Here is a 10,397-nt window from a genome sequence, read left to right on the forward strand (position 1 = left end):
AAGCAGAATTTCAATCCCAGTTCTTCTGAGGCTCACACCAGTGTCGAATAGCTCTCCTGAGTGTCTGTCAACATTGTAAAAACTTCTGCACTTATCCAGAGTTGGCAAAACAAAACAACAACAACAAAAAAAACCACTAGGAAATTTTAGTGTGCTCATCTACTCTCCCTACTCCATATTTTGTTTCTTAAGAAAACACAAGGGACTGGTGCTCTAGAATTTCAGTACTGGCATATGATGTAGTAGATGAAGGCTGTGCCTGACTTTGAATTTCAGCCCTGCCACATTCTAGCTTTGTGGACTTCAGTAACTACATACTTATTTACTCTCTGCTTTAGTCCATCAGGAACGGGGAAACTCATAGTACTGAGATGTAAGGTTGTTAAGAGTGAACTGAATAATCCATGAAGTGCTTAGAGTACATCCTATTAGAAATATTACAAGTGAGAAAATAGAAAAAAATTTCAGTATGTAAAAACTGCAGGCTGGTAAGGAGAAAGTCTTGGGATTAATTTCTGAGTCAGCTAGTATGTTCTCTGTTAGCACAGAGAATCTCAGAAAGGGGTTGGAACTTTTTATTCCCATGATTTACTCATGCCATAACTGGATGCCTGTGTCTCCCCTTCAACCATTTTGCTTAAACCCCACTCCCAAACCCTCTGGCAACCATCACTTTTCTGTATTTATAGGTCAGATTCTGCTTTCTATTGATTTTTTTGATTCCTTTTATGAGTGGAATCATGTGGTATCATTTGTCTTCTTCAGTCTAATTTCACTTACCATAATGCCCTCTAAGCTCAACCATGTTTTCTCAAATGGCACAATCTCATCCCTTTCTATGGCTGTATATTATTCCATTTATGTCACATTTTCCTTATCCAGTCATCTATCGGTGGACACGATAGATCCAGTCATCTATCGGTGGACACGATAGCAACCTGGAAGGTTGCTTCCAGGTCTTGGCTATTAAAAACAATGCTGCAATAAACATAAGGATGCAAGTTAGTGTTTTTGTTATTGGATCACACAGTACTTCTGTTTTTAATTGAGGAACCTCCATACTGTTTCCACAGTGACTGCACCAGTTTGCATTCCCACCAACAACGCACAAGTGTTTTTTCTCCACATCCTCGTCCATACTTTCTCTTGTTTTTGATTTTAGCCATTCTGACAGGTGTAAGGTGATAGCTTATTGTGGTTCTGATTTGCATATTCCTGATGATGAATGATGATGAGCATCCTTTTATGTGCCCATTTGCTGTCTGTATGTCTTTTTTGGAAAAATGTTTATTTAGGTCCTCTGCCCAATTTTAAATCAGATTGTTTCTTTGGTATCGAGTTCTATAAGTTCTTTATATATTTTATACATGAATCCCTTATTGGATATATCAGTAGGTTGTCTTTTATTTTGTTGTTTCCTGGACTGTTTTGTGTTTTGTTTTATGTTGATGTCCCACTAGTTTTTGTTTCCCTTGTTTAATCCATTTTGAATTTTTGTGTAAGGTGTTAGAAAGTAGTCCTGCTTCATTCTTTTGCATGTAGCTGTCCAATTTTTTCAATACCATTTATTAAAAAGACTGTCTTTTCCCCATTGTAAATTGTTGCCTTCTTAACACAGATTGATGGACTATTTAATTGTGAATTTATTTCTGAGATCTTTATTCTGTTCCATTGATTTTTGTGTCTGTTTTTGTGCCAGTACCATACTGTTTTGATTATTACAGCTTTGTAGTATATCTTGAAATCCAGTATTATGATACCTCCAGCTTTGTTCCTCTTTCTCAGAGTTACTTTGGCTAGAGTATTCTGTGGTTCTATACAAATTTTAGTATAAATAGCAACACTCAATGATATTGTAATAGCTATGTAACAGGACAGATGGTAGCTACACTTATGGTGAACATAACATAAGGTATAAACTTGTCAAATCAGTAAGTTGTACATCTAAAATTAATGTAACACTGTTAATTATATTTAAAAATGCCATTGGAATTAACATTGTGTTGTTAGGAGTACATACAATTATAGAAGATGAGTAGACAGTATGACAAATATTTAATGAAAGTTACCTGTATCTTGAGGCATGTGAAAATAATGATCTTGGTTCTCCATTTTGTAGGTTATTCAAGAAAAGGTATGTGAGAACCTTTAGTTTGGGTTTTCTTAAATCATTACCTGCATGGCCAGAGAGGCCTGATTTTGGTCTTGTCTTGTTTGTATAGCCTAGGTATCAAGATTCTATTTTTTCTCCCTCTCTCATTAAAAAAATAAACTGATATTTTTTTTAAAAAAGGAAAACTTTAGCAAAACACACTTTAGTTTGCACAAACACATTTTACTGCAAATCACAAAGAAAAAACTTAAGTGAATGTAAGTTTCATTTTGAATAGTTTTATTGTTAATAAAAAATAAAACTATGTAAAAAGGATAGAAGGCGATAAAGGCAGTTACCCTCCCTCCTCAAAAATAAATCTCACATTAATCTATTTGCCAGTTGATTTTTTAAAATAGTACAGCCTATTCTGTAGTATACATCATAGAATGCATCCTAAAGACACACAAAAACGTAATGTCCATTTACCTCCATGCATAAATGTACCTGAAAAAGCTAACTCTAACATGGAAAGCAAAACAAGTTTTGAAACTTAATGTTTCAGAGAACATTCTCTAAAAGTAAATAAACATGAATTGCTGGTATCAGAGCTTGTCTAAAATTCCTTCATTAGAATTAGCATTAGAAATCCAAATTTGGAGGGGGGAAATCAATGATCTACTTTCAAAGGTAGAGTCAGCAGTTTAAAAAAAGAGGCTGTGCAGGTTGTTTTAGTAGTGTCACTTTTATCTCACTCCGATCTTCAAAAGCAGATGACCTTGTTTGGGTTTCAGTAGAAAAATCTCTCATGAATTTACATGGCCATGTTAGCTGTATGGTGTTGATTGCAAAGATATAAAACGAAATAATGCCGTAAACCAGCCCTTCAGACACACTGCCTTTTAAGCTATTTGCATAAAGATGGACTGCACATTGTTGTGTGCCTGTAGTTAAACTCTCAAATCCAAAAGAATAAAGTACTCTTTGGGTTTTCTAGAGAGCTCTAAAAGTGTAACCTATACAATAACCTCACAAAGCAACCTTAAGAGAAGCAAAACAGAAAAATATATTAAACTTGTGAGCATTAGCATTTAGCTTGTTGTTTATCACATGCAACCCTAAAGCAAACACTAGTCACCTAAAATAGCCTTTCTCTGCAGAAAATGTCAATATCATTGACACTTTGGGTTTGGTAGGAGAAGAATAAGTAAAAGTACTGTGATTTCTCAATTCTTCAGGTAGATAATGAAAATAATAATGAAGCTAAGCAATAAAATAAAGTATGAGATATTTATTAGTCCCTTTGGAAAAGAAAAATGTTTCATTGGTGTGACTTTGAGATTTCTTCTGATATCCAAATGTCTTTGTGTTTATGTGTGTGTCATATAAGTTCATATAATTTATACTTCTGTGAATGATTTGTGTTTTAAATATGAATCACTGTTGAGTTAGTATTTTAATTATATTTATGCAATTAGAATTAAATGTGTAATTCTAGTCAAAATTTTTGGATGGGTGAAATATAGCTTTTTCTAGAAAATTAACATCCATTTCACTACCAGTATCACAAAACAAATAACCAGGCAAATAGTTCCTGATTTTCTTTTTACAAAATGTTTTGAAATAAGGACTCTTTTACTTCATACTCTTGAAGAATATACTACATCAATTTTCTTTTATTCTGTATCAACTGCAAAGAAAGAATATAAAAGTATGTGCCTCTTTTAACTTGTATGATCAAGGACTGTTAATTTGTTTCTCAGGGATGGTTGAATCTTATTTTTAAATGAGGGATTTGATCTTTGGTAATGGTGTTCAGTACTTGATGTTCAGTGACACTGGAAGTTCTTAAGAGGTGTCTTGAAGATGGATCACTCTGAAGACCAGGAAAAACTGAGTTGGTGGCATTTCTTCCCCCCTCCCCCAACTTGAGCCAGAGTGGTTATTTTACTTGTTTCTTTAAAACATGTTTCATAATTGGGGCACTTGGGTGGCTCAGTTGGTTAAGCGTCCGACTTCGGCTCAGGTCGGATCTCACGTTTTGTGAGTTTGAGCCCAGCATCAAGTTCTGTGCTGACAGCTTGGAGCCTAGAGCCTGCTTCAAATTGTGTCTCCCTCTGTCTCTGTTCCTCCCCCACTTGTGCTCTGTCTCTCAAAAGTACATAAAAATATTAAAAAAAAAAAACATGTTTTATAATTAGACTAACTTATCCAATAGTAAAAGTATCTATTACCATTTTTCTCCATAGTTGCTAAGATATCTTCAATGGTAAGAATTTTGTAAGTTCTTTTATAATTTATGATTTGTAAGTGAAGTACTAATAATCGTAAAAAGCTAATATATGTAGCACTTTCTAAACATAAGGAACTCTTCCAAAAGGTATAAAGTTAATTCATTTAGATTTCAAAGAAACCTTTTCAAAAATAGTTGTATTAATATAGCTCCAAGTAATATGTCTGAAACATTTAATATTCATTAATATTCTTATACAAATATTATACAAATCCATTAGAAAACCAAGACCCTCCCAAAAATTAACATATTCATACTGTTAGTTTATTCGTGGTCAAATTTTTTTAATTTTTTTTTCGTGGTTGTTTATTTTGAGAACAAGGGAATGTGAGCTGGGAGGGGCAGAGAGAGAGTGAGAGAGAGAATCCAAGCAGGCTGATGCAAGGCTCAGTCTTGTAAACCATGAGATCATGACCAGAGCCAAAATCAAGAATTGGACACTCAACTGACTGAGCCACCAGATGCCAAATTTATTTATTTTTAAACAGTTTTAAGTGTTTGTTTATTTTTGAGAGAGAGTGCAAGCAGAGAGGGGCAGAGAGAGAGGGAGACACAGAATCTGAAGCAGGCTCCAGGCTCTGAGCTGTCAGCACAGAGCCTGACATGGGGATCTAACTCACAGACTGCAAGATCATGACCTGAGCTGAAGTCAGCCTCTGAACCGACAGAGCCACCTAGGCCCTCCCAGATTTAAATTAAAAAAAAAAATATTGCCAGATTGAAAATACCAAAAATCAAAATTTGATAGTACTCCCTTCCACTGAAAGTTGATGAAAAGGAGATTTTCCAGTTTCAGGGGTGAGTAGAAAGTGGTAAGTTCCTGGAAAGTGATTTGTCAGTAGGTATCAATATCGTTAAAGGTAAAACTTCCAGGAATTTCTCCAAAGGAGGCGATCATATTTAAAACTATTTAAGTACATGGTGGTTTATTACAGCATTAAATGTAATTCAAAACTGGTCTGAAAAAAACTAAGCAGAAATTTTAAATAAAATATGGAGTGTTCCTTTTACAAAATACTATAGAAATCGTGTTTACTAATACATTGGTAGATTTTTTTAGAACAAATTATAGCCTCAAAAAAAGACATTTATATATAGTAAGATCTCAATTGCATATAAGCATATATCCACATAGATTTAGATTTTAAAAAAGTGACTCTATATTATAAACCACCAGTTAGCTAAAAGCCCACTGCAGATAAATTTGGATTTAACTCCCAACGTCATGTCATACACTAGTTCAGATTACCCCCTCCACATGCATAGCTTCTGAAATTTTTCAAATTCTATACAATTTTCTTTCCCCATCTTTCTGTGTACTCCTGTTCCAGATTTGCTGACACAGCATCTCCTGCATCAAGCTAAACATGAAGACCAATGCTTTCATATCCTTCATCCTCCAACAAAATGACTTGCCTGAAACACTTCATGAGTATTAATTTGCTAAAATTTTGAAGGAAGCTAAGGTGTCATCACATACTGGGCAAGAATTTTTCTTCTATTTCCTGCATCCCTACCTCCTCCTAAACCTCCTTTCTGGAATAGCCAGTTTCGCCCCTTCTTCATATGTGATGGTTCTGCTGGCTTGAGACCCCGATGGTTTGTTTGACCTTATGTGAGTTTTAAAAATTTTTGAGAAAATACAATTGTAGCCTTGACAGCATTCCTGAAGAATACACATTTTTGTTATTATAAATAATAAAGATTTTTTAGTGGCAAATAATGCTTCTAGAAGTAGAAAAAAAGATTGTTTTTCTCTGTTGAAAATTCTGATTCAGATAATACAAGTCATCTCCCCATTGGTCTGTATATGGGTTATCTAAGAATGGCATCTACAACCTGGGGCTGCATGAACTGTTCTGGTTGTGTAGGGGAATTCTTTCTTACCTGCTATCCACCAACCCTCCAGTTCAAACCACTGAGCTGTCCTTGCTACGCCACAGACCCAGTCAGTGTCTGTTTCTCTTTCTCTCTCCCTCTCTCTCTCCCTCCCTCCCTCCCTCCCTCCCTCCCTCCCTCCCTCTCTCTCTCTCTCTCTCTCTCTCTCTCTCTGTATTTTTTTTTTAACTAAGCTCCAGTATTAAGTAACATTCATATAGTTAGAAGGATACATTTAAATTGGCAGATGAGAAAAGAGCAATCTTCATCCTACAGTCATTTGCCATCTTCATAGTCCTGTTTGGGTTCCTTCCTTTGGACTCCTGGGAAAAGGTGGGTGACTTTCCATCCAAAGGACTTATACACCAAGATGTGAACATATGCTACATAACCGAAATGGATTATTTTAACTGAATTTATTATTGGATTAATATTTTACTCTTCGTGTCTTACCACCTGTGTCTACTTGGGATGTCAAGTAATGAGGCCATGATAATAGCCCATCTAAGATCTCCCTTTCCTTGTTTTCTGAAGTCAACTTAATATTCAACCTCATCACTTTCTCCAATATTTCACAGTTTTAGAAGTATTTTTAAAACATACATGAACCAAATAATGAACTGTGTGCAGTAGTTACTTTTGTTGGAGTCTCCTAATTTGACTCAAACAGTAAAAGATAACAAGAGAGCTGGAGAACCAGCTAGAGACTCCAACCCTGCATACGACCTCGCATTTAGAGCCCCGGCTTCTTCACTTCCTTTTTATGCTGGAATACAGAGGAGAACACAGAAGAAGTGGTCTGCATCTTTTATTATTTATGTCAAAAGGTAGCTGGGATGTACCTTTGGTTTTCAGAAAATCCACATGGGAAAAGGAATATCTAAATGATGAAGAAAATATGTATGTAACAAGAAGTGGAGCAATTCTCACGCAAGTCATAATGAAATCTACCTCAGTAAGGATATGCTTGAAAATGAGGCGGACGCTTTGTGCAGTGGCAGTATCGTAGCCAATGAGGTTTATCCGAGGAGCGATTATTGCTAATTGAAAATGAGGCAGAGACCCTCCTTCTACTGTAACTTTCCCCTTCTCATTCTATTTTCAGTAACCAGGATGAAGAGAAGTATAAAAGGAAAAAAGGAAACAACATCCAGAAGGTGGTGTATCACATCAGTTCTTATACTTACAGCTTGTTCCTTTTCCATACATACCCAGACTCTAAGAATAGTTGTTCCGTGCCCTTTTGAAACGTGTAACTCCCTTGTGCTCCCCATCTAGGACCTGGTTTCTCCCTCTAGGCACTCATGCCTCTTTCCACTAATAGGTAGGAGGGAAGAAGACACCCAATTTCAAGTGGAATATGTGTACTGAGTTTGTAAAGTTACTTTTGAGGCAATATCATCCTCAGCATGATACTTAGGACTTTAGAGGTTTGTAATGTAGTTCATTCCCCAGGTATGGTCTGTTTGAAATAGCCCTGTCAAGAATAGAAAGGGAACATAACCATCATGAGAGATGTTTATTTTTCAGAGTTTGAAATTATAGATTTATAAATCAACACAGACAATATGAGACTGCATTATCTTCATTTTAAAGGGGATTACTATCACCTAAATGCTTCATAGTGCAGATTTTCTGGCAAATTTTATTTCAATGGACAATAGTGCTTAGACCAAGAATCCCAGGCTAGAGTAATTGTATCAGTACAATCCAAAGCCCCACTAATGGTTTTCTGTCTATAATTGCAACTAACCTTTTCTTGTTTGACATTACAAGTGTGTATGATATCAATTGCCAGTGTCCCTGAGGATTTATCTATCTAGAAAGAAAGCACTTTGATTCATAAAACCAATTTGTATTTTAATTACTAACTTGGCAGGATACTTGGTCAAATGCCAGCACCATGGCAAATAAGATCAATAATTTAAACTATCAAGAAGTGTGAAGTTAGGAATTTCTCAACCAACCAATTATTTACTGGTTGCTTCTTTCAGTTTTATTAAAATCATTAATAAAAGTTTAATGGGCATCACAATGGGCAAAAAATTTTCTTGAATATTCTGACATCCATTGATGCCAACATTATGGAGTAGAATTCATGAATTCAATCTAAGAATAAAACAACTCTTGATCATTTGTACTTGCTCTGAGACATAGAATAAGCAAATGGAATTGGTACAGGTAACAGGTTAAAGTTTTTAAATAACTATAAATCCATTTATGCATTCCTTGATCTTCCACTGAGGCACTTTGTGATTCAAAGGAAGTCCAAAAATATCTAACATGTGGTCACTTCCCTTAAGTACATGGCAATTTTAGGAAATAAATTCAATATAAAGTTAATTACAATATTACAATATAAATTTAATAGCAAAAATCTGACCATTGTCAGATTATAAGAGCATCCAGAATCCTAAAATGGTCAGAAAGGCAGATATTAACCCTGCAGGATTGATAGAGCTAAAAAAAATAGAAAAGGAACACATCTCAAAAAAGGAAGGCAAACTCAAAGGGGAAAAAATAAGCCATGTCCTCAAAGATTGCTTAAAATCCTTTGCAAAATGGGCACTAACATTAGATGCTGGAAAAGATCCCACAGATCTTCTGTGATGCATTATCTAACCATCAACTTTGCATTTGTTTTGAGATTATTAAATGACTGTCAACTCTGTGTTGACTGCATATGAATAACTGTGTAGATCATTCTAGTAATCTGTGGTAAAGAACATTACTGGGGACAAGGAAATCCGCATTCTTGTATAGGTTTTATGAACCCTGGGTGTGTATCTATATGCACTCTAGTATAACGTAGCAGTTAATATATATGAGAGGACTCATGAGTGTATATTTCTTACCAAAAAATGGTGGATGTTTAGCCTATCTGTTCTTTTCTATATTTAACCTATTAAATGGAGAATTCTATTTTATTAAGGCAATTATTAATTATAGCATTTAATTATAAAGATAGGTTAAAAATTGAATATAAAAATTTTTCACCTTGGGAAAAAAGGCTTTACATAAGTTTGTTTTTAGAATAGTATTGCAAAGCTAGTAACTTGGAGATAATTCCATTGCCCCTCTAAATGCATTCCATCTGATCACGTAGACAATCTCTGAGCCACCTTTCATGTTTCTGGAGAGGACATTTTAAGAGCTGAATCAAGGCCATAGGCTTGTGAGCCTACTATTTTTATTAAAAATCTTTTTAATGGATGTGAATCTTTTTAAGTTCTGTTTTATAAGAAGTAACTTTTTTGTGAATTCATTTCATGTACTGGTACAACACACCTACACCTTATTATCATAGGAATGTTTGTTTATACTTGCTCAAAGAAATTAGAATTTGTGCAACAAACTCATTTAATTGGAACCAGTTTGAATATCAGTGTAAACATAAGAAGGTGAAGGGGTACAAGACCAAGGGAGAAATCAAAAAGTTTTAAATTTAGCAAAATTGAGTAAAAATATTTCCTTTGCTCATTCTTTTTTTTTTCTTTTTTTTTTTTTTTTTTGGCACTGGATTAGAAATACTACTTCATAGTTTAATCACACTTGCTGCTTCAGACTGTACAGAGGAAACTTCCCAACATCTGTGTGACCCATGGCCACACCATATCTGAATACTTTCTAAATACCCTTTAGTGTGCTAACTAACCATGTCAGAGCAGAAGCAACAAGCTTGGGCTATGTGACCAGAGATAAATGTATTTTATTATAATGTATAAAAGAACACATGGGGATTTTTTTAAATTAAAAAATCCATCTCTAAATGGAATGTCCAAAATCCCATGGGATTTAAAATGGGGTGACGAAACCTGGCTTTGCAAGGCTTCAGTCTTAGAAGAGGAATATAGGATCTATCCCTCCCTGCTTTTATGTACAATCACTTTCTGAAGCACAAACTTAATGTCTACTGAGAGCATAAGACGAAAGAGTTGCAGTGAGGAATTCATTTTTCACAATGCTAGATTCCGTTTCAAGTAGTAAATCACTAGGAATTTTCTATAGAACCATTTGAAAATGGGAAAAAAAGCTTTTTTTTTTGACAGGGTTAAGAGAGTATAACACAAAGATAATTCTTCATTATTTTCATTACTAACAGATATAAATCAAATTCAAGATCTGATGGAAATT

At 34.8% G+C, this 10,397-nt stretch overlaps 1 pseudogene; it reads left to right on the forward strand.

Annotated features, from left to right (window-relative positions):
• The first annotated feature begins 7,246 nt into the window (after positions 1-7,246).
• LOC125934240 (uncharacterized) lies at positions 7,247-7,414 on the forward strand (annotated as a pseudogene).
• The last annotated feature ends 2,983 nt before the right edge of the window (positions 7,415-10,397 follow it).

This window comes from Panthera uncia (genome assembly GCF_023721935.1).
Source record: "Panthera uncia isolate 11264 chromosome A1 unlocalized genomic scaffold, Puncia_PCG_1.0 HiC_scaffold_16, whole genome shotgun sequence".
Classification (NCBI taxonomy): Eukaryota; Metazoa; Chordata; class Mammalia; order Carnivora; family Felidae; genus Panthera; species Panthera uncia.